The following is a 12788-nucleotide window of genomic DNA, read 5'->3' on the forward strand; positions in this document are numbered from 1 at the left end:
GAAAAAGATATCCTTCAAGTATGGAGTAATTACTTCGAAAAATTGCTAAATGAAACAAGCAGTGGTAGCACAGAGGTAAAAAAACACTCAACAGGCATACAGTCAGGAATACATATCCATACTTGAAGTAGAAAAAGCCATCAAAGGCTTGAAATGTGGAAAAGCAGCAGGAGTAGATGATATTCGACCAGAAATGCTAAAGTATGGTGATATAAAAGTCTTGCAGCATAGTTGAGAAGACCTGGACAGAGGGACGAATTCCCGATGATTGGAGTAGAGCTCTCATTGTACCCATATATAAAAAGGGAAATAAAACTGAATGTGAGAATTACAGAGATATTTTCCTACTGAGTGTTCCTGGTAAGATTTATGCAAGTATACTTGAGAAACGGTTGAGAAGAATTGTGGAAGAAAAGCTTGGTGAGGAACCAGCTGGATTCAGGCCAAATAGAGTCTGTCAGGATCAGATATTCATTTTACAACAAATAGTTGAAAAGTCATAGGAATATAACAACGATCTGTATTTAAGTTTTGTAGATCTGGAAAAAGCATATGACAAGATGCCAAGAGAAGCTATTCAAAACGCTACAGTTGTATGGTGTTAGAGGATCATTATATCAAGCAGTACTTAGTCTTTATTTGAGTTGTAAGTTAGCAGTTAGAATTGAAGGAAGTACACGAAGATGGTTTAATGTTAAATCTGGTGTGAGACAAGGATGTACATTATCCCCTCTGTTATTCATTATCTATATGGATCACATTATGAAGGAAAGTGGTATTAAACATATCAAAATTGGATATGTTAATGTCAGCTCTTGGCATTATGCAGATGATGCTATACTTCTAAATATATCCGCTGCAAGATTCTCTGACTAAATTGAATAACTGTTGTAATAGATATGGTATGGAGGTCAGCAATAAAACGACAAAGACAATGAAAATAGGCAGAATCGTTGAAAATGTCAACTGTTGTGAACGGGGAACCCGTGGAACAAGTAAAACATTTCATCTACTTAGTCACAATTTTTAATGAAGATGGTAAATTAAATATTGAAATAGACAACAGAATCAACAAAGCTAGTATGGTAGGAAGTCATTTGAATAAATGCATATGGAATAAGAGAGAAATTAGCTGGAACACTAAATTAGCTGTATACAAGACAGTATTCAAACCAGTTTTAACTTATGGATTTGAATGCTGGTTGAGAAGTAAAACACTTGACCAAAGACTAGAGTCCGCAGATATGAGAGTCCTGAGAAAGATTAGAGGCATGAACAAATGGCATCAATGGCAATATCATATTAAAAACAAGAATATTAGAAAAGAACTTGACATTGTCAGCATCTAGGAATGCGTTAGCAGGGCTAATCTCAGGTGGTCTTCTTCTTTGTTGCATCAATCCGAAAGTAAATATAGCAGCACATCACAACATCCTGTCTTGTGACTTCCGTTTTATCTCTTCATAACTCTTAGCGCCAGTTAGCATCATTATGTTATTTATACATGAAATTCTTGGTCTGCCTCGTGGCCTGTTTCCTTCTACAGTCCCCTCCATTATTTCTGTAATCAGTCCCCCATGCCTCAAATGGTGTCCAATTAGGCTTTTTCTTCTCTTATTGATGTTTTTCATTAATGACCGCTCTTCATGAACTATATTCAGAACTTCTTCATTACTTTTCTTTTCTGTCCAACTAATTTTCATCATCTTTCTCCAGCACCAAATGTCAAATGCCTCCAACTTTTTCATGTCTTATTTTGTTAGAGTCTAGGCTTCACAACCATATAATGCAATGCTCCATATGTATGTTTTCACTAGCCTTTTTTTGATCTGGATGCTAAGTCCTTTACTGGTAAAAATGTTTCTTCTGTTATAGAATGCTTTTTTTTGGCTAGGATTATTTGTGCTTTAATATCTGATTTGGTTTCTTCCATCTTCTGTGATAAGACTTCCAAGATATTTAAAAGAGGATACCTGTTGTAGTAAGTAATTATTTATTTCCAGGTTTATTTTCATTGGATTTGCTTTACTTGTAATTAATAATTTTGTTTTCTTATAATTAATTTTTACGCTGTACTGTGTGAAGATTTCTTCCATCTTTGTTAGGGTGGCTTTCAGTTTGTTTTCGTTATCAGCTAAAACTGCTATATCTTCCACAAACCGTAGCCAGTTAATATCAATTCCATTTATCTTAGTTCCGGTTTCTATTAGTTCTTTCAGTTTATTTATTGCATCTTTAATGTACAGATTAAACAATATGGGTGAAAGAGAGCACCCCCTGTCTTACATCTCTACGTATTTTTGCTATTGCAGTTTTTGTTGTATTGCTGGCTGCTTCTATTAGGGCTTTTTGATGCTTGTAAAGATTAAATATGAGCCTCTATCTCTCCAATCTACCTTTATTGTTTTTAGGAGGTGAAACATTTGATTCCAGTCAATACTATCGAAGGCTTTCTCCAAGTCAAGAAAGACTATCAGAGTATTTTGATTCTTCTCCAATCTTCTTTCAATAACTGTTCTTAGAGCTAGGATTGCTTCTCTTGTCCCCTGCTGTTTCCTGAATCCAAACTGGTCATTGCCAACATATTCTTCAATCGTCTTTGTTAGTCTTTTTTGTATAATTTTGAGTAGTATTTTTGAAGCATGTGATATTAAGTTTATTGTTCAATGATTTTCACACTTGTTTGTATTATTTACTTTAGGAATGGGTATGATAGAGCATTGTGTAAAATCTTTGGGGATGATCCCTGTTTCATAAATATCCTTTATGTTCTTGAAAAGGTATGACTTAGTAATGTTTCCTGAGTATTTTATTAATTCTGAGGGGGATGTTATCAGTGCCTGGTGCCTTGTTGGCTGACAATTTATTCAGTGCCCATTCAAATTCATCTTTTAATGTAGTTGGACCAATTTCTTCCATATCAAGTCTTGTTTCATCTTCTATAGCATTGGCATCTAGATCTTTTTCACTATATAGTTCTTCTAAGTACGCCTTCCATCTTTCCGAAATTTCTTCCTTATCTATAAGTATGTTCCCCTGTTTATTTTTGATAATTATACTTCGTGTCTTGTTTTGCTGGCTTATTCCTTTTATAATGTTATAAACTTTATCGATTCTTCCAGTCTTTGTTAGATCTCCTATTTCTTTACATTTCTCTGTAAACCATGCTTCTTTTGCTTCTTTACACTTTCTATTTATCGTATTTTTTATATGTTTATATTTGTCTTTGCTTTCTTCCTTTAGGGAGGTTTTGTATTTTTTCTTTCATCTATTAGATCTAGAATATCCTGGGTGATCCATGGTTTTTTATTTGCTTCTCCCTTAATCCTATGCAGTCATTGGCAGCCTTGATGATTGTATCCTTCAGATGAGTCCATTTTCCCTCTGTTTTTCTTTTCCCTCTCTCTCTCTCCAGTTTTAATGCTTTCATCAGTTTGCTGTTTATAGTTTCTATGGTTTTCATTTGTTTTCAGGTTACTTATGTTCCATTTGGGCCTTTTCTTTGGTTGTGACAACTTTTTAAATTTCAGATTACATTTCAATATAACCAAATTGTGGTCACTATCAACATCAGCTCCCGGGTAACTTTTGCATGATTTTACTTGATATGGAAGAAATTTTTAAATCTATTTCTTGTCATAATATAATCTAGTTGGTACCTTCCTATATCCCCTGGCATTTTCCAAGTATAGCTTCTTTTTTTTGGTACCTCATACCAGGTATTATTAATGATCAGATTGAATTGGTGGCAGAACTCCAAAAGTCTATCTCCTCTTTCATTTCGGAATCCAAGTCCATACTTTCTCACCTCTCTACCATCTTTGCCTTCACCAATGACTGCATTCCAATCCCCCTATGATAATAAGATTATCTTCCTTCCTGGTAAGTTTGATTAGATTCTGAATATCTACATATACTCTCTCAACTTCATCATCACTGTGGTAGCTAGTAGGCATGTAAGCTTGTATTATTATATTATTTGTTGGTTTTGCTTCTAGTTTTACCATTATCAATCTGTTACTACATTTTACTGAGTTAATTACTCTTCCCCATTCCTTATTGAGAACCACTGCGACTCCATTTTTTGCTGTCTCATCACCTGAATAAATGATTCTGTAATCACCACTCCAAAAGTCTCCAGTTCCAGTCCTTCTCGTTTCACTAATTCCCAATATGGTTATTTTTAATCTATCCATTTCTCTCTTCAAATTTTCCAATTTGTAGGAGGGTTCTCACATTCCACATCCCAATGAATGTACAAGGATTTCGCTGGTTTATGACCTGGGAAGCCTTGCTTCTTCCCCTGCTGTGCACAAGTATTGAGCCATTGTGCGCTTTACTATCTTTTAGAATGTCCATCCATACTGCTATCTTACTAGGGAAAAATAAAACAGGGTGGTATCCCCTTGCCTTCCTTATCCAGCAATAGCCTTCTAGAGAGGTTCAGTGTGCTAGCCGTTTCTCATTCCTCATGATTATCCGCCTACCACAGTATCCTTTACACTGTTGTCACTTATGGTGATCTTCTGCTGATCAGGATGAAAGTTGTTGCTGCCCCAACTTAATCTCAGGTGGTATGGTCACTTAAACAGAATGGGCGAGTAAAAATTAGCAAAACAAGTGTTTTCTGCCAGGTTGGCAGGAAAAAGCCCAGAGGAAGACCAAGATATAGGTGGATTGATACAGTACAAAGTGCCTTAGATGATAGAAATATAAGATATGATAATGTTGGAGTTCTTGACAAGTAATAGACTGATTTGGAGGAAAACTGTAGATAGGAAGTTGATAATGATGTAAATTTTTCATGTAGTACTATCATATCCTGTACACCCCTTGAGGGTACATGGCAGGAATTTGATGATGATGTTTTTCATTTGTTTCACTGCCAACTGTAATTCTCCCAAATACCCTCTATAACCCTTAAGTCAGTATGCAGTTGCAATCTAGTATTGAAGTAAACTTATTTTTACTTATTTTCACAACATAAATTAACTTAGTATAATTCAATACTTGAACATTGCATGATGAAAAAGGATTTTTAATAGGGTTATTTAAAAAGACACAGTTACCTTGCAAAGACAAGTTGGAAACTGGATTACATTGTTGACATCACATCACTAACTGAATATGATCATTTTTAGTAGAATTCTGATGTTACAAGATAAAAATCTTACAGTGTTATTTCCAAGAGAAGCTATATTTTTGTTGCATCCTGAATGAAGAATTTTTGAAAGGAAACAATTCATTCAGGATTTAACAAGTCAGAAAAATCAGCTGAGAGAAAAAACTTGTACTCGAGCAGAAGAAATAAAGTACTAACTGTAAATAGAAATAGAATTACCTCCTTTTAGTGGAATTGTAATACCATGTAAAGAACTTTGTGTGTAAATTAGTATTAGATGTAAACAATAGGCCAAAGGTCACGGGCGGGCCTGAGGCGTTGGCATTCTCGGAAAGCGACGCACATTCGTTTCCTGGAAGATTCTGCTAGAGATCTCGCAATGTGCCAAAATCCCTGTGGACAAAAAAAGTAGCGGGTGGGAAAAGATTGCAGAAAGTAAGAGGGCGCTATCGCAGCGAGTAACAGGGTACTTAAAAAGGAGGGAAGTGAAGGGAGAATAAAGAGGGTTTGCACCCCTTTCTCAGGGCTTTTTTTGCCCATTTTGCTGGATGATGATTCGACTTTTCCCTTCGACTGGAAGTTCCTGATGGTGTTTCTTGGCGATCGGACAGTGTGCTTTTCCCTTTGATGTCTGAATTTCTGTCGGTACTAAAGCATGAGATGTCGGCATATGCTGTCTTCACTCCTTCGCTGAAAGTTCCGACGGAATAATATCGCGGACATATCCTGTAGAAACAAGGATGGCTCGAAACTAATCGAGAATAGATGAGGGGAAAAACGCCAGGTGCAGAGCATAGCTTAATCTGATGACCATGGTGACCCACCATGTGGACCCTGGCTTATGGAAGTATCGAGAGGTAATTCAAACAAAGAAGGACAGTTCAGACGGACCTGGAGATCCTGCCCCAAAGAAATGGTAAAGTACAGATTTTGTTGTATAATTACCCAGTTTACAAAAGGGAAAGGTCATTGTAGTGTAATAATCAAGTATGGACAGTATTTAAGAATTTTCAGTGATTATTTAGCAGTGACTAATGTCCATAAGACAAATTGTCTGGAATGATTATAGGTGATTGTGACTAGTTTAATGTGCAAGACTAATATTATTATTATTATGGGCAACTCCAGGGAGTCATTAGACTCATCAAGGGAGGTCCCAAATCATATTCATCACAACTATTCGACATTCATACAGTATCTAACATACCTCGCCTTAAACTCATTCACTGTCACAGCATCCACCACAGACTCAGGGAGCACATTCCACTCATTCACTACTCTAAAAGTAAAGAACCCAGCTCTAACACCTTTACTAACCACACTTTTGCCCAGTTTCCATGGATGTCCCCTAGTCCTCCCACAACCAGCCCTGTTCTCAAAAATATCTTCTGAATTAATTTTATAGAAACCCTTCAGTAATTTGATGTCTCAATCATATCTCCCCTCCTCCCCCTATCAACCAATTTTTGCAACCCACAAATCCTCAACCTGTTCTCATACAGTTCATTCCACAGACCTGCTATCATCTTGGTCACTCGCCTCTGGATCCTCTCCACCTCCTCCCCATCAAGAAGAAACCTAGGTGACCAAATCTGAGCACAGTAGTCGAGATGGGGTCTTATCAATGCTCGATACAGAGGAACAATAACCTGCTTGTCTCTGCTTGTCAACGTATTCTTCAGCAACCAAGTGATTCGATGAGCTGATTTGGCCACTTTTGCAATGTGTCCCCTAAATTTCAATTCCTTATCCACCAACACTCCTAAATCTCGTGCCTCATCAATTTCTTGGAGCACGGGTCCACCAATGCAGTAAACTGCCGCCAATCTTTTCACCCCAAAATGCATAACCTTACATTTTGCCACATTAAATTGACATCCATTCTCCTTAGCCCAGACCAATCTATCCAAATCATCCTGCAAAATTTTGACGTCATCTGCATTCACTATTTCCCTACCCAACTTCGCATCATCCTCAAACAAATGAACTGTTCCTCTCAGATCCTTTCCTATATCATTTATGAACAAATTAAACAGCAGTGGTCCAAGAACAGATCCTTGTGGCACACCACTAGTCACAGGCCGTCTTGTGGACTCTACTCCAGAGTAAACCACTCTCTGTATCTCTCCGTCACCAACCCTATGTCCATTCCCATATGCTGCAATTTACTGATTAGAATTCCATGTGGTATCCTGTCAAAGGCCTTAGCAAGGTCCAGTAGAATCACTGTAAACCCATTACCCTTATCCAGTTCAGCCTTCACTGTGTTATAATACGTGAGCAAGTTACTGAGGCATGACCTACCCTTCACAAAACCATGCTGTCCCCGATACAGTATCCCATTTTCTTCTATCCAATCTTGTATTTTCCTCTCGACTATTTTCTCTAAGACCTTGATAATGATTCCTGTTATGCTGATTGGCCGGTAATTTTCAACAGCAGTCTTGGAACCACCTTTGTGCAGTGGAACTATTTTCCCCTCTTTCCACCCCCTTGGGACTGACCCAGTCCTGAGGCTCAAATTAAACAAAATGGTCAAGGGCACTGACAGTTCTTTGGCCGCTTCACGTACGACACGAGCTGGTATACCATCCAATCCCACAGATGTATTGACATTGAGGTTCTGTAATAGACTAGTTACCTCTACTTCATTCATCACAATTCCAGTACAAGCTGTTGGTTCTTCCATTCCTGCAAAGTCACCACCTGGATGATATACTCTTGCAAAGTGCTTGCTCAGTAATTCCACAATATCAACTGATTCGGTTACCTCCCTTCCCTCAGGATTTTTTAAGATCATTCTACCATGAGCATTTTTCCTTTTACTTGCAACATATTGAAAAAACTGTTTGGGATTCTCTTTAGCCTGCGTGGCCAATTTCCTTTCGTAATCTGCTTTTGCTTTTCTTACCACCCTTGTTACCATCCTGGCCTGAGCTTTATACTGTTTCTGCACCTGATGGTCACCCTTCTCCTTAAATTCCCTCCACAATTGTTTCTTTTTTTGCAACTCAAGCTTAATAGTGTTATTCACCCATTTAACCCCTACTTGATTTATTATTCGGACTCTTGGTATACAGTCAACCATTGCCTCCTGCAAACAGTTCTTAACCACCTCCCATGCACTATCAACATCCAGCCCTTGCAGTTTTACATGCCATGGCATTGAGCCAAGCACACACCTAAGCTTGTCATACTTACCAGCATGGTAATTCCACATATACCCTGTCTTAATTGTAAATTCGACTCCTTTAGCCACCTCCCAAGTCATGACCTTATGGTCACTCTCACCAATTGGTGGCAACATGGTCATGTTCGTTACAGCCACATTCTCAGTTGCAATTACTAGGTTCAGCACTCTCTACCCCCTGGTATTTTCCAATACATGTTGCCGTAGATAGTTGTCCCTTAATAACCGTATAAAATTCAATTCCTTCCTCCCATGTGCCCTCTCCTCTTTCCAGTCAATGTTACCATAATTGAAATCACCCATAATAATTACCCTCCTTCCACTCATTTCTTCTATTTGCTTATGCATACTATCCCCACCATCCACTCCATCACCCAGTCTATAGCAGTACCCAATTGTATATTTTGTTCTGCTAGATTCTATCTCACACCAAACAGCCTCAAATGTGCTTTTTTCCTCATCCTGCAGTTCAACTTCTATACTCCTTGGCTGAAGCTCATCAGCTATCATCAATAACACTCCTCCCCCCCCTTTTTATTCATCCTGTCACTCCTGAACACGCTATACCCGTCGCATTCAATCCCACTAGCTTTATCATCTTCTGTCAGCCATGTTTCACTAATACCAACAACCTGTGGCCTGGAAGTGCCAACCGTGGCCAAAACCTCTTCCTTCTTGTTCCTAATACTCCTGGCATTAGTGTACATGAATCGCAGAAGCCCATTTGTCCCATCCCTACTTTGATGCCTTATACTATCTATCCCATTCTGATTTGTTGTCCGTAATACTCGCTCAGGCATAATATACTCATTCATACACTTAACATACCCTTAATATAGTAGGTAGACTATTAATTAGAAGTGTATAATGTGTATATTATGTGTGTTTGATCTCTAACTTAAAAGAAGGATTTATTGTTCATGCATTAGAGTATTAATCAATTTGATACAGTTTGATTTAGCATGTCATTGAACTAATTGAAAGTGAGATTGGTCTATGTGTATATGTCTTTAGATTCCAATAAATATGTTTTTTCTTCTATACCTGAGTTTTGTTTTGCCTGTGATATGAATCAAAACTACCACTCATTAATCTGCACCATAGTGGGGGGGGGGGGGGGGAATTGAAAGAAAGGTATAACATGTTGTTATAGAGGTTACGACTGCAAACCAGAATTTACTTAGCCACAGTATAGCATTTAATTTATGAGTTTAAGCACTAAATTTATTCACCTATGTGCACCAAAAGTCTGGAAAAGTCTCCCTGAATAAGAGTCCCCTCTGATCTAAGATATTGGCTGGCACAGCTTTAAAAAATAAATTTGTCAATATCTGAAGAGGAGATGGCCCCAGAAAGAAATTAGAGGATTCATTTCTTTTAGCAAGGAATAACCTTTAACAGTCAGGGTAAGCATGTGAGTAAAATTAGGAATCGGCTAGAGATATAGAATTTGCTTTCCTTATAGAATGAACACGTAAGAAGTGATACAGATATTAGAGTCAGGGAAATTTTTGCTAGTCTTGTAGTTATTGTAGAGAGGTAAATTCATAAAGGAACTAAATTATTTTAAGAAAAGTAAGTGACTACATAGCAATGGCACAGACACAGCATTTAACACTTTCACAACAAACTGAAAATCTAAACACGAAAAGTTAGTGTAGGTTTTGTTGCCAGTGTTGACCATTTTCTGATGTGTTTTTATACACTTGTTTTACCTGTTGAATTATTTTTGGATAATTTATATAAATTAACCCTTCATTATGGACAATAAATTAAATGAAATGATGCAAAGCACACTTTTTGTTTCACAAAGTGCAAAACTGAATGAAAGACAAAAGTGCTTTCGAGGCAAGTTTTTTGAACTTTTGAATGCTGCTGTTTCTTTATAATTAACTCCCTAAAATTATGAAAATGTGTGTAATAAAACTGTTGCAGAAAGTCACGCCATGCGGCAAATGAACCAGTTACAGTGCGATTGGTGTGATCACGTCCTAATCATTCGCCGAACATGTTTTATGAGCTGTGACTCATTTATGTCGGCTAAATTTCTACAGTGTTTTTCAAACATCTGATGGCCTATTTGCCAAAATTTGTTAAAAATAACAGGAAATTAATAACAAAAAATAACCTGTTATTTTTTGTTATTTGGTGTTTTTTGTTTTAACAATTTTGGTAGAACATATTCTTGTTAATTTAATTATAAGCAAATCTTGGTTAAAAGCATTTTAAAATTAACAGGGTGTTAATTTTCATGTGACATACAAACTGGATATATATATATGTGTGTGTTGATCAGCTTTTACTCGGTTGTTGTGATATATTTTAAAAAATATAGATTTAATGACTTAAAAAAACTGAGATAACTTATAAAGATTTTAATGAGAAATACTACTAGTTTCGCCTTATAAGCTGAAACTAGTAGTATTTCTCATTAAAATCTTTATAAGTTATCTCGGTTTTTTGAAGTCATTAAATCTATATTTTTTAATATATATATATATATATATATATATATATATATATATAGAGAGAGAGAGAGAGAGAAAGCAGATTTGTTTTTGTAGATGAATTTCAACACCCATTATGACAGCTGCATTCTACTTAATGGACTCTGAAGTGGCTTGAAAAAATTTAAAAATTCTGTAAAAGGTCCCTGGAGCAGAATTTCTGGTTTATTCTGACCCTCAATACATTTACTGAATATATTATAGGTTTGCAACCTTTTTAGCAGATGGTGACTGATATAAAGTTGAGATACCGAATGTATTTATACTCTTTTTAATTTCATTATAATACATAAGGAGGTTTCAGAAACAAATTATTTTATAAATACCTGCTTGTGATAATGAGGAACTGGCTCCTTGCAAAAGCTGAGGATTCTCAGTTTGGCTGGAGGTTTAAAAGGTGGCTTTTAAATTGTTACTTTAGGGAATCTTATTTATATTTTTCTGAGATTCCACTTATATAAATATAGTGCTATGTTCATCCTTATCAAAGTTGGTGTTTTTTTTTAGAATTAGTATCCACCATTTATTTAATTTAATTTTTTTTTTTTTAGTGTGTTTTTTGGTAGAACATATTCCTGTAAATTTGAATTACTTGTTTACACAAGTACTAAGAGATTGTTCTGAAGAGCTAATCATTTTGGTCATCCCTTGTTAAAGTATTGTTAATGACCCAATGCATGTGTGAGGTTGCAGTTACCAGAAAATTATAAATGAAGAAAAGAAGTACATCTTTTTTTTGTTGTTGTTTTAAATATAAAAGCAGATTTTTTTTTTTTTTTTTGTATTTCAGTAGTAAATTACAATCTGTTTTGTTTGTTGAAATGAATGAGAATGGTATTGAGTATATATATAAGGGAAAGTGCTTATGGCCAAATCACATAGATATTATCTACATATCCTATAAAGTTTTTGGCTTCAAAGAATCTGATTTAAGATAATTTTCCTCCTGAGATTCCATAAAAATATGGTTAACAAAGGATAGAATGGTAAGAATTCTACTACTGTGGAATGTGTTTGAGGATCAAGGTGGAGGAGATAAAGTACCTGGGTGTGAAGATTTCCATGAACCTGAAATTTAGCTGCCACATTGCAAAAGTTGTAGAGATAAAACAGTAGATGGAGCCACTTACATGTAAAAATAAAAAATTTCTACATTATACTGATTTGATCACCTGTTTTCAGTATAATAAAAAGATTTTGGAAAGGCCTAGAGAAGAGGATTAAGGAGCAGATCTCCGGAATGTTTAATATGAAGTGAGATTGAGGGGAATGTTATTAAAGGTGGTAGGTAGGATGAATGATATGATTGACATGTAAGTTGATAGGAGGAATGATATGAGTGGCATGTAAATTGGTGGTGATTTGTATGTGATTAATACAGAAAGATGAGAATTATTAAAGAATGCCATAAAGCTAATAATCACTATAGCTAATATCATTATAACAAACTACCAAAAAACATTTCTAGGCACAGTATCATGCTAAAGCAAGTTATCCAGCACTTTACCCAAATAAGACTATTTCTGAGTTTGCTTATTACATTTCTCTATCAGTTGAATTGCTAACAATCTTAATTTCATTAAACTTTGACTATTAAATGCACGAATTTATTGTTTTTATTTTGTACAACAAAATAGACAGGCTGGCTATCTGCTTTGTTCCAAGTTGGATGTCCTTGGCTAAAGTGCTGAAGAGAATTTTCAGTGAAGAATATAGTTTTTCTTTTTTTTTTTTGGTGGTGGTGGGGGGGAGGGGACTTTAAACTTTAAAATTTGCTTTCCTAGGTGTTAATGCATTTGAACTCAGTTATAATCATAGGATTATATTTTAAGTGTGTTGTACTTCAGCTGATTGAAGTTCAATGAGAAATGTTGCCAAAAAGGCTTGAGAAATTCTTAGTAGATGATTTCCAGCACATCATTCAGCCCTCCTTAGTTAGTGAACAGTATGAAGGTTGATGTGATAAACA

At 36.0% G+C, this 12788-nt stretch overlaps 1 protein-coding gene across 1 annotated transcript in view; it reads left to right on the plus strand.

Annotated features, from left to right (window-relative positions):
* The window catches only part of lt (vacuolar protein sorting-associated protein light), a 356245-nt gene that overhangs the window by 56828 nt on the left and 286629 nt on the right, over nucleotides 1-12788 (plus strand). The window lies entirely within an intron of this gene.

The sequence above is a fragment of the Typopeltis vanoorti genome, chromosome 6 (assembly GCF_054136105.1).
Source record: "Typopeltis vanoorti isolate ZY-2024b chromosome 6, IOZ_Tvanoo_1.0, whole genome shotgun sequence".
Taxonomy (NCBI): Eukaryota; Metazoa; Arthropoda; class Arachnida; order Uropygi; family Thelyphonidae; genus Typopeltis; species Typopeltis vanoorti.